Source organism: Oratosquilla oratoria, chromosome 17 (assembly GCF_046742065.1).
Source record: "Oratosquilla oratoria isolate Oo_2021 chromosome 17, ASM4674206v1, whole genome shotgun sequence".
Taxonomy (NCBI): Eukaryota; Metazoa; Arthropoda; class Malacostraca; order Stomatopoda; family Squillidae; genus Oratosquilla; species Oratosquilla oratoria.
In genome coordinates, this window is record NC_134793.1 from 27,022,368 (window position 1) to 27,040,326 (window position 17,959).

General features: G+C 40.5%; 1 protein-coding gene across 3 annotated transcripts in view; it reads right to left on the reverse strand.

Annotated features, from left to right (window-relative positions):
* The window catches only part of LOC143034548 (dehydrogenase/reductase SDR family member 11-like), a 38,341-nt gene extending 23,848 nt beyond the window's left edge, over positions 1-14,493 (reverse strand). Inside the window, exons 1-2 of one of the 3 annotated variants that reach the window (XM_076200756.1) lie at positions 14,470-14,493; positions 3,005-3,097 (exon numbers count right to left, since the gene is read on the reverse strand). The gene's annotated coding sequence lies outside the window, so the exon portion shown is untranslated. Of the gene's footprint in view, positions 1-3,004; positions 3,098-3,265; positions 3,288-3,372; positions 3,519-14,469 lie in introns of those variants that run through there. The other 2 variants (XM_076200755.1, XM_076200757.1) reach the window with 2 other exon arrangements.
* Positions 14,494-17,959: the final 3,466 nt, after the last annotated feature.

The window sequence follows — 17,959 nt, forward strand, 5'->3', positions numbered from 1 at the left end:
TGACATTTTGTTGGACAAATTGATAAACCTAGGGATTACAGGCAAAGTTCTTTTCTGGATTAAAGATTTTCTTACAGAACGGGTGATGAATGTTGTTGTGGCACATGCTAAGAGTTCCCCTAAGCAGGTAACCAGTGGAGTCCCTCAGGGATCAGTTTTGGGGCCTTTACTCTTCTTGCTGTACATTAACTTCATTACATCAAATACCAGGTCTCCTACTAAGATATTTGCCGATGATTTGAAGCTGTATGTTAGTATTGAGGTATGTTCAAAAGAAGATGCCTTGACTGCGGTGAGAAGATGTCAGGTGGACATTGATTCTCTCTACCAGGTATCTGAATCTTGGGGACTTGCACTCAATCCAGCAAAGTGTGTTGCCATAAGGTTTACCAGAAGCAATGCTTTTTGGGCAGGTTTGGTAGATGTTCATTATCATGTCAATAACGTATCTATTCCATTTCAGGAATCAGTTACGGACTTGGGTGTGTGTATTGATAACAAACTTAAATTTCACCAACATATTTCTAATATTGTACATAAAGCAAGTGGAGTATCAACCAGTATTCTCCGATCAATAGTTAATCGGCAAGACTCTTTTATGCTTCCCCTTTTCACCACACATGTGCGTCCTTTGCTTGAATATGCATCCTCAGTTTGGAACTTGGGTTATGTAGGAGATGTTAGACAGTTGGAGTCTGTACAAAGGAGATGGACAAGGAAGATACATGGATTGGAGGATTTGGATTACTCGCAGCGACTTAGGACTCTTAACTTATATTCAATTAAAGGGAGATTACTTAGGCATGATATAATTAAATGTTGGCATATTTTCCATGGGAAACTAGCGATTTCTCATGATGACTTGTTCCCTCGACCCTTGTTGAGTAGCACAAGGGGCCATAACTTCAAAATTGGTCACACCAGAACACAAGTAGAAGTACGGAGAAGGTATTTTAGTATTAGATGTGTGAATCTGTGGAATGAATTGCCAGCAGAACTTGTTAACTGCAGTGATATTGATGTGTTTAAACGAGGTCTTGCAGCTTATCTCGGTGATATATTATTTGATTATATTGCATAAGGCAGTACCAATCGACACCTTGACACAGCTCCATGCAATGTTGCTGCTTATGATACACTATCCAGCCAGTTGCAATTAATATATAAAGGTCATGTGTAGAATTATGGGCTGGCGTATCAGCAGAGTGCGGCTTCCTTGCCTACATCAAAAACAGGATGTGGATGAGAAGCCCACCAGGTAAGAGAACCAGGTAAGCCACATATCAAGCATAGCAGGTCTCATTTCTTTATTAGGTAATATGCCTCCCACTAAGGTTTGGTGTGTGTGTGTGTATGTGTGTGTGTGGGGGGGGGGGAGGCAGAGGCATTGACTCCCCCCCTCCATTTGGATAATAGCATGTTAACTAGGATAGGTTAGATTAGGTCAGTTTATGCTTACTATGAGTTAAATTGGATAAGTTCAGGTTACTTTATATCAATTAGATTAAGTAAGATTGGATCTATTTAGGTTAGGTACGGTCTAGTCAGAGTTGAGCAAAATTTGTTTTATTGATTTTAATTATTTTGTTGTTTGTTTCTATCAGAAATCATGTTTTCCTCTTTTCCCTCTCTAATCCCCCCCCCCATAACCACTACTTCCCTACGTGGTCTCCCAATTTTGGGGGGGATGGGGTATTACTGATAACAGTTAACACACCAGATTCTTTCAAATCCGCAATATAGAGTAATAGAAAATTAAATAATAATCTTTAAATTATAACACATTAACGTAATATGTAATTATTTGCAGAAACCAATAATAGAAACAGCCACCAAGAAAAATATCTATTACAATGTATTTTAATTTACGGACAATTTATAGTTTCACCCAACCAACGATTTTAATATGTGGCTTATGTGTTTCTGGTGAGAAATGTTAATGATATGAACAATGGTGTACATCATTTCCGTCGCAAATGCGTACTTTTCCAGTAATTAATTAATGAAATTATGCACTTATGCCTACATCTCCCCAACGATCTGGGGGGGGGGGACCTGTGGGAAATCGGGGTTTTTGGGTGGGGAGCACTAATAAATCGAGTAATACAATTACATTTTCTAATCTAATGCTATACCGCGGTCTCACTAAACGCCGACCAAAGCCACACAATGACGGTTTTTGCTCAAATGCATAATTTATATATATAAAATAGCATATGGTTGCATTATTTGACCTATTTTCTTTAAAATGTGTGATTTCCATGTAAAATGATCAAAGAGAAGTTATGTTTTTATCCTCTGCAAAATTACCTACCGGCAACCAATGCCGACCAAACCCAAACAATGACGGTTTTTGCTCAAATGTATAAATAAAATAAAAAATTAGCATATGGTTGCATTATTTGACCTATTTTCTTTAAATTGTGTGATTTCCATGTAAAATCATCAGAGAAGTTACGTTTTTAACCTCTGCAAAATTACCAACCGCCGACCAAAGACGACCAAAACCACATAATGACGGTTTTTGCCCAAATGCATAATTTATATATAAAAAATTGCATATGGTTGCATTATTTGACCTATTTTCTTTCAAATGTGTGACTTCCATGTAAAATCATCAGAGAATACGTTTTTGTCATTTGAATAAAAGCCGTCACTGTTTGGGTTTGGTCGGCGTTGGTAATTTTACAGAGGATAAAAATGTAACTTCTCTTTGATGATTTTACATGGAAATCACACATTTTAAAGAAAATAGGTCAAATAATGCAACCATATGCTATTTTTATATATAAATTATGCATTTGATAAAAAAAAACATCATTGGTCGGCTTTGGTCGGCGTTTAGTGAGATCCCTATACCGCGTAGGTGTGCACTTCTAAAAAAAATACCTCAGTAAGAAAAATAATGAACAAATAAGATGTCAAAACAAACTCACATGTATGGATACTCCTGAATTACACCAAGGAACCCTAATCAAAGTGTAAATGAGAAACATCAACTCACCTTATCTAATCCAACGACGTGTTAGTTGTCCCTCGACCACACCATAAAGTCTGTTTACGTTTCATTCGAATCTGTTCACGCGGGTGAAGACAACTAAAAGAATATAAAAGTACAAAAGTGGAGTTAGGAACATGTACCCTTTACCCTATCTTAAAGGATAAATGGATTACGGTTGAGGCAAAGAAAATAATATTTGAATCAGTCCTGGTACCAATATCAATATGTTTCAAAAAGGTAGAACAAGATAGGTAGACTGAGTACAATAGTGATCCGCGGATCCTAAAAACAGAACCACATTGCTATGACGCTATCAGAGAAAAGATAGATTAAGATTTTATGGACAAGAACACCACGCTGGATCGCCTCACCACTGAATATACGCCTTTTGTGCCGTCATTCACCCCAGACTCTAGCTCTGTTTGACGTGCCAAACCCTATTGATTATATGAAAGTACTGCTACTCGAGTTAATCCCCCCTTCTTGTGGAATCTCGGGGCTACTGATAACTTGACTGGCGTGCCGAAACGACGGCGCTGCGCTCCAGGATCTGAGCCTCCGCCAGACGATGAAGCTGCTGTGGTGATAGCCCCTCCTTGTAGCAAGGGTGGCAAGCTCCTCACTTTCAAGATCGTACCCTCGGCAGGATACGACACAGCGTTTGAGGTGGTGAGAGCTTTGGAGAAAGGCCCCCTCCATGGCAAGCTTGTATCCCTCCGACCCCTTGGCGATGGTAACTTGCTTTTGTTACCAAACAGCTATCAACTCGCTGAGGAGCTAGAGGCAATCACATCGTTAGATGGCAAGCCTCTGACCCTAGAGTGACTTAATCCCGAGGACAAGCGGCACATACTTGTGGTACACGATTACCCGGCCTCCTGCATGACTGAAGCCATTGAAGACCACAGTCAGGTAATTGGAGCCACGAAAATGCGCCGCTGGGATAAGACGCCCACACGCCAGGTCTTGATCACCATTAAAGGTGAACCCTTTAATAAGATTGACCTGGGGATGTATGTGTTGGTGTGGTGTAGAATTGTATTTTGTTGTTTTGTTATTTATTGTATTATTCATATTATGTTATTATGTATTTATATTAGGTATAAGATTTGGTTGTGTTATATATCGCAGATGCGATGCGCGCCTTTGTTTTGGCGCGAATTGGAGCGTGGCGTCAGTATCGAAGACGGCCTTGCTGAGGGTGCACGCATTTGTGATTGTGTCATTTTGTGTGTGTATCCAAATATAAACTTTAAGTCTTTAAATTGCGCACTCATTAGCCACCCCAGTACATTTATGGCAGGTATGATGTACTAACGTACATCGCTGATCCTCTCCGTTGCTTCAAATGTCAACGCTATGGTCATCACCAGGCGCGGTGCGCTGCTAAGCAACACAAATGCGGCATTTGTAGCATCTCATATGCCACTGAGACTTGTCTTAACAAGTTTAAGGCTGGCACTGAGACTGTTGCCAAGTCCTCCAATTGTGGCAAGAAGTACCACTCCTGGAATACCTCTTGTTCAGTGCGTAAAGCCCAGGCCATTGTCTGTAAGGAGAGAACAGGGAAGTAACAGGACTTCATACCTGCCCCCCCCCCCCGGTACATTTGTGTGGAGTAGCAGGAAGCACTCTCCCACCGCACCACAGCCACCAGCACCTAGTGATCCTGATCTGAACAATCAGGAGCACTTTCCTGCACTCAACATAGCTCCAACACACGCACTCGAACACAGCCAGCTCCCAAAAAAGTCCCCACGCCCAAACCTACGCTCAAACCCACGCCCACATCCAAGCCCATGCCCACGCCCCCAGCACCAATCCCACGAGCACAGGAACGGCGGCCCCCCTCCACTTCAATATCCGTCTGATGTCATCCCCCTGCGGTAAGATGATATCAGTCTGATTGTGACTGGTGTCGTCGCTGGGATCGCAAGTACCCTAGGGGCAAGTGATGCAGAGAAGACACTAGACATGGTGAATAAGGCTGTCACGAATGTGCTCGACCTCATAAAAGAGAAGAGAAACCCTTCCAAAAACCCTAGGTGAAAGGAGAGGACTCCCTCCCCTCTACCTCCTCATCTCCCACATCACCCTCCTCCTCCTCCTCCCCCGCCTCTGTCTCCTCCCCCGCCTCTGCCTCCTCCTCCTCCCCTTCCACTTCCCCTAAGCCAGCCACACCCACTTTTACCATTGGCAAAGCGACACCCACAACATCATCGAAGACGAGGAAAGTGCCTGCTGCTAAGCCCCCAACGTCAATGTGCTCTTCGGCTTGGAGACTCCTCTTCTGATGAGGAGGAAAATGCTTCCACTGTTCAAAAGTCGCAACCCATCTTGTCTTCTGACCGGGGAGGACAAGATGAGGACGTAATAGAACTCGACAATGAAGAGAATCGCCCAGTTCAATAATCACTTAAGGTTGCTACAGTGGAACATAAACGGATTCCGCAGTAAAAGCTCGTATGATTACGATATCATACTTTTCCAAGAGACATTGGTGTGTGATGAGGTGCGATTTCCGGAATATCGCATCTTCACCCTCCCTCGCATACCCACCACTAGGGGGCGCATGATCTTAGTCAAATTATCTATCCCCTGTAGTGAAATCATTGACCCTGTATCATGTGGAGATGGTGTAAAAGTTCTTGCGGTTCGACTCTATCGGGCCCACGAAACGTACACCATCTATAACATATACAGGGGCCATAGTGCGGTACTGGACCTTGGAGAAGTGTGTGCTCTTGCTGCGGACAAGCTCCTCATCACAGGAGGGGACTTCAGCACCCACCATACTATGTTGATGTTGCCCCAAAGGCCCAATGTGGCTGGGCGCCACTTAAATTACATGTTAGATGAATGCCCTGACATTGCGTTGTTGAATGATGGTAATCCGACGCACAAGGTGGACGACTTGATCTGACCTTGGCGACGGCCGCTCTCCTCCCTAGAGTAACCTGGGAGGTGCATCCTAGTGTCACTAGTGATTATTTCGGTGTCTCTGTGCACATACAGGATGCATCACCCATACCGACTGCATTACCTGTTCCCAGGTGGAAGACTGCTCGGGCAAACTGGCCAGCCTTTGAGAGATCTGTTGTAGAATGGACAGCTTCTTACGTTCCACCACAGGACGAGGAAGCGTTAGAGGCTGATTTTTCTGCAACCCTTCAGGTGGCTGCCAACAGAGCCATCCCAAAAACTCGTCAGTCCCCCAGGGAACATATGAACGGTTGGTACTATACCCCCGAGGTGAGAGAGGCCAACCATCGGGTTAACATGCTTAGGCGTGTTTTCCGACGGCGCCGAACTCAGACCAATTTGGCCAACTTGCGCGCTGCAGTTCGTGACGCACATGTCACGGCTGCAGATGCCAGAAGAGCAAAGTTTCTTGAATGGTGTGAGGGCTTTAACGCTCACACCTCCCTGGCACAGCTATGGTCCAAGTTCCGTAAAGCAACTGGCAGGACTCAACCGCGACGCACTCATCATGCCCCTGATACTGAGGCGCAGCGACTGGTGCAAGAGTTTGCCTCTCGCTCCAGCAGCACCTCACTCCCGCAGTGTGTTCAAGACACACTGCAGGACCTACAAGGAGTGAGGCGCCTTGGTGTTGAGGACATGATGAGTCGGTCGGATGATACTGACATTAGCTTTACGCTTCAGGAGCTACGGGTCACACACAAAACCAGCTCAGACACGGCACCTGGAGGGGACCTCGTCACCTATTCCATGCTGACCAACCTTGGGCCAGCGGGTGATGAGGCACTTCTAAGGGTGATAAACGCGTCTTGGAGGACTGGCACGCTACCAACAGCCTGGAAGACGGCAATCATAACGCCAAATCCAAAGCCAAAGGAACCTAGTGCTTATCGCCCCATCAGCCTGACAAGCTGCATGGGGAAGACAGCGGAGAGGATGGTGCTAAACAGGCTGCTGTGGAAACCGGGCCCAATGCATGAGAATATACATGCTTATTGCAAGGGAACTGCCACAGCAAACAGTATAACAACACTCCTCAATGCTGTCAGTGGCACACCATCCACCGTGGTCTTTTTGGATTTGGAAAAGGCGTTCGAGCTGGCCAGTCCACTTGTGATATTAGACACCCTTGCTCGCAAGGGTGTAAAAAGCAAGCTGCTTTCTTGGATTGCTGACTATCTCAGTCACTGGTCTGCGAAAGTAAGATTTCAGGGTCACATATTAGAGGCCAGAATGCAGGAAAATGGCACTCCACAGGGGGGGGGGGTGTCCTCAGCCCCACTCTGTTCAATGTGCTCATTTCCATCATTCTGGAACTAACTCTACCCAATGGGTATAAGGTTATCTCTTATGCAGATGACCTTGCGCTTATAAATACTGGAAGGCGGCGGTGCTTCAGCAGGGCCCAGCGCTGCTTAAGTGCCGTAGCGACAGAATGTTGTAGGCTAGGGTTAAAGATCTCCCCTACCAAATCGAAAGCCAAGGCGTTAGGACTCTGGAGTAAGGGGGAGCACCTCACCATCCAGGGCCTTAGGCTGGACTGGGTCCACCAGTTTCAGTACCTGGGGGTCTGGATTGAAGGGAACCTCACTTTCAGAAAGAACTAGCCTATCTCAAGGAGAGGCTGAGTATTTAGGTAATCTTTGTGTTTGTTATACTGATTCTAAGGTATGTTATGTCTTGCTGAGTTCCTGGAGTTATACTTAACTGATGTTCTGTTTCTGGGTATTGTATTCCTGTAGTTTATGTTGATTTATTTGCTATTAACAATGTATTTTTATTTTATTCACGTTAGTTTCAACTGAGATTTTAGGTAAACTTTTTGTATTTCAGTGTGACTGGAAGAGCAAGTAACTTAGGTGTGTATTTTTAACTTTGTGCGTTGTATTTTTAATGACGTGGGTATTTTGTGAACTGGCGTCCTACATGATGATGAATTTACTTTCTGGAGAGTAACGGTTGCTTGGAAGACCTTTCCCAGGGTGGCACATATACCCCTTTATATTGATTTCCTATGCTATCTCTATATCACTGAAGACGAATCCCGACAAGTCCAGCGTTTACTTTCTTCTATAATATATATATATATATATATATATATGTATATATATATACATATATATATATATATATATATATATATATATATATATATGTATATATATACATACATATATATATATATATATATATGTGTGTGTGTGTGTGTGTGTGTGTGTGTGTGTGTGTGTGTGTGTGTGTGTGTGTGTGTGTGTGTGTGTGTGTGTGTGTGTATTTACCTAGTTGTATTTTACGGGAAGGGGAGCTATGCTCGTGAGGTCCCGTCTTCATATCTCATTTTATCTAAACTATTTTTAAATTCATGTATTGTTTTTGCACACACCACTTTCTCATCTAACTTGTTCCAACTGTTTATTACTCTGTGAGGAAAGCTGTTCTTTTTCAAGTCTCTTCTATAGCTGTCTTTTTTTATTTTCTTTCCGTGTCCTCTTGTATTTCTGTCATCCCATTTTATCAGATTCTCTCTGTCAGTAATTTCTATGCCTTTCATGATTCTGTAAATAGCTATCAAATCTCCTCTCTCTCTTCTTTGCTCTAGTGTCTGTAGTTCAAGTTTTTCTAGTCTCTCTTCATATGATAGTTTTGAGAGTGTTGGTTCCAGTTTTGTAATTGCTCTTTGTATTCTTTCAAGTTTTTTTTATACATTTTTTTGTACTTGGTGACCATATCGTTGCTGCATATTCCAATCTTGGTCTTATCAGGGTGATTAGGATTTTCTTCACCATTTCTTCATCCAGGTATGTAAATGCAACTTTGATTGTTCTTATTAAATTATAAGTTTCTCCAAAAATCTTGTGTGTGTGTGTGTGTGTGTGTGTGTGTGTGTGTGTGTGTGTGTGTGTGTGTGTGTGTGTGTGTGTGTGTGTGTGTGTGTGTGTGTGTGTAATATGGGCAAAAAATTCAGACAAAGTATTTGGATGATGGCGAACATAAACACAGGGGAAAGCACGGGATTCTAATCACGCTTCGTTCGTGTAGGAACTTCTTCAGAAAGTACAGAAAATTGTGATAGAATCTTAAGTACCAAACTTAGTTATCTTATCAGATGCTTGGGAAGGTCGCTATTATTTTTCTGGCTTGTTCTAGAATTAAGATACTGGTTTGTCTTACTAAATCAATAAATCCTCTTCGATGGTTCGAAGAATTCTTTCTTGAAATGTATGCTGCTTCTACAATCCTTCTACAGAATCTATCATAACCTTTATGCAGCACTTCGTCTCCTCCCCAGTTTGGTAAATGGTCGTATTTTTCCTCATGAACTACTAAAGAATTAGATGTCCTATGTGCTTTAATGTCATATTTACGAGTATATTCATAAATTATTTTGTCCAATCACCTTGCTGATTCACCATAGTATGCCATTGTGCAACCATTGCATGGGATTTTATACACGACACTGTTTTCAGCGTTGGCTGACTTTTCCGAATTCTTTATCAAATCACCTATCCTCCTATTGGTTACTTTAGCTGCATTCATAATCATTTTTACCAGATCTGTCTATAACTGGTGAAATTTCTGTGCCTGATACTGATACAATATCGGCAATAGTTTTATCATTTCTCTCGAAGACTTTAGATAGTTATTGTTTTTTTTTTGTTTTTGTTTTTTTTTCTCTCCTCATTAGTTGGTCTGCCGTAAAGTTTAGGAAGATAGTTCAGGTGAGTGCAGTAGTAGCGTATTGGCTTCGATTGCATGGAGCACGCAGATCGATCCCCACCCAGGCCAGTGAACTTAAGCTGTTTACTGGGTAGGTTACTTCCGTGGCTTGCAACTTCGTTAGTGGGTTGAGGCTTGCCTCGGCTGACGTTTTGAGGAGTCTTTGAGACTGATGTCGGGACATCCGGCAACTTAAACTTTATCAGTATATCAGTAATGGACACTTGAGAAATTCCAACGATTTATTGACAAGACTCAAGGATTTAGATTTCACGGGAAAAAAGTTAGTCAGCTATGATGTTAAGGCTTTATTTACAAATGTTTCCACTGACGGTGCGTTGGAAGCAGTAAAGAAAGCAATTAAAGATGTGAACGATGATGACCTACCGTGATAAAACAAGATTATATAGAGTTGATAGATTTGTGCGTCAATTTTGATGCGTTTATTCTTAATGGTAAGGAGTACGTACAACACAGAGGTCTTGCTATGGGTAGCCTTTTAAGTGCAGTGATGGTTTCTCTATACATGGAGTTACTAGAAAAAGAAAGCTTTATAACCAATGGTGCGGGATCGCACTGGTTCAGATATGTAAACAACGTCATCGCTATCATCCATGAAAACACTTATGTAAATAAAATGAGAATGCTTGACGCAGTGATATTCAGTTCGGCAGTGATATTCAGTTTACCGTAGGGGAGGAACAAAATGGACAATTGCCCTTCCTTGATACACTGATACGACGAGTAGGAAAAACTTATATTCTCAGTATACAGAAAGGAAAAAAAAAATAAAGACGATTTAGTACATTACTTCTCCGCACATGATGATAGGAAAAAGAATGGTATAGTGATAGGCTTTTTTCTCAGGGCATTACAGATTTGCAGCGAAGAATCCTTAGAGAAAGAATTTTATCATATTATGAAAGCCTTTGACAAAATTGGATACCCAAAGGGATTAATGAGGAGATTAAAAAGAAAATGAATTAATATTTATAGTCGTGGAGAAAAAGAGAAATGATAAAATTATTGCCAATTTTGTATCAGTACCAGGCTCATAAAATTCACCAGCAATAGGCAGATATCTGATAAAAACGGATATGAACGTAGCTAAAGTAACCAATAAGAGGATAGGTGATTTGATAAAGACTTCAGAAAAGAGACCCAACGCCGAAAACAGTGTCGTATATAAAATCCCATGCAATGGTTGCACCAAGGTCTAAGTAAACAGGTCTAATCGCTGGAGTAGTTCTGCGCAGCTTCTGACGTCATTTAGATGCGTCCATTTTCTCTTTGTGATACATTGAAGAAAACTGTGAAACGCCAAGGATGACAGGAACTATAATATTTTATATATTATATATCATATATATTATATATTCATATAGACAGGAACTAAATATATATATATATATATATATATATATATTTTATATAATATTTGTCAGAATATAAATAATTGAGTGGAGCGGTGCGAGCGAAGGCGACGTCATTTTCGAACGACGGACCAACTTCAACTGACAGCTATAGGACCCGCTAACCCCACTTTGAACAGCCAAGTGACGTTCACGGGCTCGCTGCGCCAACTCCCTCGAAATTCGGTCGGAAGTGGTTAGACCTTATATTCTTAGATCTTGGGTTGCACAATGGCATACTATGGGCGCGTTTACACTGGTGAAACTTTTCGTGCGCACAGGAGGTATGCTCCTATTTCATGGAGAGGCAAGCAGAGGCATGCCTCAAATCTTTGCGGAACAGTTGCCACCCGCACGGCAACCACCATTTGATATACACGTATTAACTCTATTGCCAGTATGGTCAAACGAAAAAAAAAATATTAACTTTATTGTGGATTATCGTTCCTTTATTTGTCTGTGGAAGGCTAACACCATCTGCGGCAGCAGCAACTGCTTGGTCGAGAGCAGACATGTTGACAACTGCTTCACTCTTGGTGTGAACAGAAACAACTATGGCATGCGTGAACGTGCTTGAACGTGCGTATTGCATGCGGAGAGGCAATACATGTTATCTGTAACCGCACGGCAACTAGGCGCACCGATGTAAACGCGCCTCATGGTGAATCAGCAAGGGCATTGGACAAAAAAAAAAAAATGAACATAAAAACTACATTAAAACACATAAGACACCTAACTTTTTAGTAGTTCATGCGGAAAAATTCGATCTTTTACCAAATTCGGGAGGACCCGAAGTGCTGCAGGTTATGAAAGATTCACTAGAAGGATTGTTGAAGCAACATACATTTCAACAGAGAATTCTTCGAACAAACAAGGAGGATTTACTAATATAGTAAGACAAACCAGCATTTTATTTCTAGCATTCGCCAGAAAAATATAAGCAACCTTTCCCAAGCATCCGACAAGATAACTGAGTTTAGTACTTAAGTTTCTATCAGTTTTCTGTACACTCTCTGAAGAAGTTCCTACACGAACGAAACGTGATTAGAATTCCGTGCTTTCTCCTGTGTTTATGTTCTTCATCATCCAAACCATATGTATATTATATATATATATATTATATATATATATATATACACATATATATATATGTATATATATATATATATATATGTATGTATGCAAAGAAATCACAAAACACACGTGATAAAATATTTTTGCAGAAACCACCGGGAAATTGAAAAAACAGATACCGAACGTTTTCGTCTATTTAGACATTTTCAAAGGTACAAAAAAGCAATACAGAAAGAGACAATAAATACATAAGAAGACAAGGATACTCGGAGAGGTCCCATGTTACATTTTATCACACACAATTTTGTCAATAATAAAATTGTCCAATTTAAATAAACCCAAACTCAAGTTCATGTTATTTCCAAAATTTCTTTTTATAAAGCAAGATTCAATAATATTTCTTTCTATAATATTATTACAAGAAGTAATTATTTTAGAATTTCCCCAGTCAATATTATGACCATAATCCCTTTGGTGGACAAATAATCCACTGGACACTTGCCCCGTTCTAATACTATATTTATGTTGGCCTATTCTTTTTTCTAAGCCTTTGCCTGTTTGGCCTATATAAATAAAATCACAATTTTTACATGGTATATTATAAATACATCCTTCTTTACTTCTTGGGAAATTTTTAACTAACAGACTCTTAATGTTGTTATTATTTTTGAATACTATCTGGATACCAAATTTTTCAAAAATGCTAGGAAGATGGATTAAATTTTCGTGGTACGGAATTGTTAGCATATTTCTATAATTAAATGGTTTGACCTGCGACGTATTAAGAAAACATTTCCTAGCTTTGGTTTTTGTTTTATCAATAAGATGTTTTGGATATTTTAAATTTTCTCCAATGTCATAGATGAATTGTATTTCTTGATCCAAGAACTCAGGGGAACAAATTCTATAAGCTCTCAGGAACATTGAAGAAAAAACTGACAGCTTGGATTTTTGACTGTGATACGAGTAAAAATGAATGTACGAGAGGACATTGGTCGGCTTCCTGTAAACGTCAAATTTAAAGTATCTTTCACATCGGTAAATATTTACATCTAAAAATGGTAACATATTATTTTCTTCAACCTCTACTGTGAATTTAATGGAATGCACCAAATTATTTAAATCTGACAAAAAAGTATCCAAATATTGATCATTAGGCCAAATGCATAATATGTCGTCAACATACCTGTACCAAACTGCATTAATTGGAAGAATGTTTGGTAATAACTCTCTTTCAAAAAACTCCATATACAAATTGCTAAGAATTGGAGACAGACAGTTCCCCATGGCCATACCAAATGTTTGAGTATAAAAGTTTCCATTAAATTCAAACTTAGAGTCTATTACACATAATTTGATTAAACTAATAATAGTATGAGCAGGGAGTGTAAAGTCATGTTTCTTTAATTCTTTTTCTAGAAATCCTAACAAATCTAAAACCGGGACTCGGGTGAATAAACTTTTAATATCGAAACTAACCAACTTAAAATCAAATGTGATATTATGTCCAAGCAGCTTTTCGGTTAAGTCAACATTATCTTTAATATGAGAGTGGGAAATTGTCCCAACAAGAGGACTAAGAAGAGACACTAACCATTTTGACAACTTATATGTGCAAGACCCAATAGAACAAGTAATGGGCCTAACTGGATTATTAACTTTATGAGTTTTGATTAGACCATACATGTATGGAAGTGACGGAGATATAGTAACACATTTTTTTTATCAGTTCGTCGTTACCTTTTAAAATTGTTTTAAGCTTCTTATTAAATTCACTATTAACATTTTCTAGAGGGTTCTTGCTCAATTTAACATATGTCTCTTCATCACTTAGTAATATTTCCATTTTTTCTAAGTAATCCTTTTTGTTCATGATGACTAAGCAATTACTTTTATCCGCCTTTGTGATGTGTAAATCTTTATCCTTCTTTAAATTATCCTTGTCTTCTTATGTATTTATTGTTTCTTTCTGTATTGCTTTTTTGTACCTTTGAAAATGTCTAAATAGACGAAAACGTTCGGTATCTGTTTTTTCAATTTCCCGGTGGTTTCTGCAAAAATATATGTATGTATGTATAATATACATATATATATGTATAATATATATATATATATATCTACAGTATATATATGTGTAATATATATATATATATATATATACATATATACATATATACATATATGTATATATAAATATATGTATATATATATATATATATGTATATATATATATACCGTATATTAGAAAAAGAAGAACGCTGGCCTGCCTAACAGCCGACCTACCTGGTAACAGAAGTGAAGTGAAGTGAAGGCTGCCGCCAAACGCAGCCTATCTAGCGGATTTTCGTGTTATCAATGTGCATGTTATCTGTTCGTAAATATCCTTGCTCGAACAAAGTGGGCTGTACGTAAACCTATGATATCTGAAAAGATTCTCGCAAAGAATGGTCATCCATCCAACATCCTTGCACTTCTATACCAACAGCTAGCCTATCAGTGACTATTTTTTTTTTTTTTTTGTATCCGTGTAATTTTGATACATTTCTACCGTGTTTTTGTTGTTGTTGTTGTTGTTGTTGTTGTACATTTTAAAACATTGTCAGTTATTATGAACATTTATAAATGTGGTAGTGTATTTTCTTTAGTACATAGGGTTGTTAATTAAATTTTAGGATTTTTGTCAAAATTCGCTGTGGCAGGCTGATCAGGTGTATGGGTCGGCCCCGTTTTTTTTTTTTTTTTTATAAAATTCAATTGAATTATGTTTTAGATGCAATGTGAGGAGTCAAATTACATTGTACATGTCGCACCGCACCCACTATGAGTCGCTCCCATATAGGAGACGATAAAAAAAAAAAAAAAAAAAAATGTACCCTAACTGGGAAAGCTTGAGGTGGATGCCATATTTGGTTAGATAATTGAAGTTGATCTTGCACCCATTGTACTTTTTCTCACCTCATAAACTGAATTTTGAACATTATTTTTCCACTAATAGTGCAACTCACCCCCACATTACCCCAAGGGTTTTCCCCATTATCAGAGAGGTAGCCAAGTCAAAGGCACTCCACCCATTCCTGTCCCATGCATCACCCTTGTTTCCCTCTCATTTTACCTCCTCATGAATGAAGGGTCATTTCTGTCTCGTGCCCAGTGCCCGGCTCGGAAGCAATGCAGCAAGGCTCAGCACATCCACAGCAAGTCCGCTTTATTTAACCAGCGAACCCCCTCCTCCCCGTCCTTTCATGTGGAAAATAGAGAAGACGGGGAGAAATCCCTTTGGGCAGCATCAAAATATCATCCATACACAACCATCCTCCACTCATTCCTATACCCAGCCTTCACCTTTCCCTGCTCAACATATATTCCACTTTTGCTCAAAGCCCCTTTCACCCCATCCTTCCATCTCATCTACACACACACTCGCGCTCGCGCGCGCCTCGATATTTCGCTACCATGTTTCAGCAAGGAGGCGGAGCATCTCGCATGATGGTGAGCAATTTGTTGGGTGTGTTGAGAGCCCGCCTGACCAAGTAAGCCCCCAAAGCTTCTTCATCCTGTGGGTCCTCGACGGATTGCTGTCTTAGTTGAGCTGTGGCGGGGCAGTGAACCAGGTAGTGTATCAGCGGTCGACGGGCCTGGAGGCCGCAGTGTTCGCACTCCTGACCACTGAACTCGGGCCGCAGCTGCTCCAGCGTGCCATAGCCGAGCCGGAGCCTGTGCAACCGAACCTCGTCGGCTCTAGGTAGCGGACGGCTACTTTGTAGCGGCTGGTAATTTGTGGTGGCAGCGTACCATGCAGCCTGCCGCGAGGTTCTTTCCATGGTGCGGTGGTGGTGATGGGCGGAGTGCCAGGTGCTCCGCTTAGCCTGCATCTTGTTCTGCTGCAGGCTGGGGAGGACGTAGCAGGATAATGCGGGCATGGTGCTAGCTCCTCTGGGTGCTACATCCGCCAACTCGTTCCCTCGGAGTCCCACGTGACTGAGTACCCAGTTGAGCCGTAGGTGCCGGCCTTCGCCAGCCAGCAAATCTCTGCGCGCTGAGCTGAATGGATGTTACCAGCTGGATGTTGTCGGTGGGGCTGGCTTGCTGGCCAGATGATCCACCTCTCTCATCACAGAAGCAGCATACTGACTCAAAGTCGTCAGTTGATACAAAATGTCACCTAGTTTTGACTGGACTTGCCATATCTTCTGTTTCACACTTGCGCTTCACTGCTCTTTCAAGCATCCTGGTGTTAATCTTAGCTCGACAGATTTATGCACTACAACATTATGTAATAAGAGGGCTTCTTCCATGCCATGACCTTCATCTGTTCAACTTTTACTGAGAAAGGTACCTGGTTCACTTCATGGAACTTCTTGATATTTTCAGTCATGTACTTGTACCCAGCACCTTTATATTTCCTTTTAGAAGAAGCAGGCTCACTTGTCACTGCTTGGCACAGGAAATACTTCTTCCAGTCCACAATAACTGGTTTTGTTTGACCAGAAGTCCTGGGGATTGGTTCATCAATTGATTGAAATGACATCGTTAGAGTAATTCAGTGCACAACAGTAAATGCATAACAGTATCAACATAAAGTGTACAACTTTTGACAGATTTGCACTAGTTATGCACTCCAGCTCATTGATTGGTGGTGGGAACGGTTGAGTGAGTTGAGCTCCACTTTGGTTCTTCTGCTACTTCCCCCTAACCGGTCTTGGGATTTTCCACCAATGGCTACTCCTGATGCGACATGGACTACATTCAATGCTCAGTTTTCAATGATATTTAGTCTAATATCGTAGAACTTAAAAAGAAACAACAAAAGAGACATCACTTGTGTTGTACACTTAAATATCTATATATATATCTATCAACCACGGTTCCCTTTACAGGATGCGGCAAATTATTTTTCGTTAATTTTGGTCAATAGGGGGCTCTGATTACATTTTATAATTATCAAGAGATAGTTCTTATTAGCATTTTAGAAATCTGCCAAGTTTCATATTCCTAACTTAAGAATAAGATATTTAAGACCATTTTAAGTAATTTCTGTGACGTCCACCATATGGCAAGATATTGGTTATTGCTGTGGCTACCAGGGCACTTTGACAGCTTGTCTTTATATCCCAAAATGTTTTCTCATAATTATTCTATACGTGTGCCAAGTTTCATGCTTTTAACCCAAAAATGCACGAAATGGCCTTAGGGCTGGTCTTAGATCCCCCACTAACGGAGAGGGGGTGGGTCACTGATTAAGTGAAGCAGCCTTGCTGTGGATGTACTGTGTCTTGCTGGATTTGCATTTGACCCAGGGCAGTTGGCGGATGCAGGGATGACCATTCATCCATGAGATGTGGAGATGGGACAGGTGGAAAGGATGGAGGGGGAGGGAAATGGGTGGGATAAGTACGTGCCTCCGACTTGGCTACTTCCCTTATAAGGGAGAAAAAGCTCTTGTATACATACATACATACATATATATATACATATATATATATATATATATATATATATATATATATATATATATATATATATATATATATATATATATGTATGTATCACCATCACTTTCATTGCCGATGGAATGGCAAGGTGATAGGAGCAGCACCCAGAACAAAAGAATGAATAAAACCCAAATTAAGGTAATTTTCACTAAGGGGAAGGTTGTTGACGCTTCTGTATTTTTTTCACTTATCTTTATTTCTTATAAGTTATTCTCATCATCAAAAATCTTGTACCAGATTTGTAGAGAAGATTAATTGTATATCAAAAAGGAGTATATAAC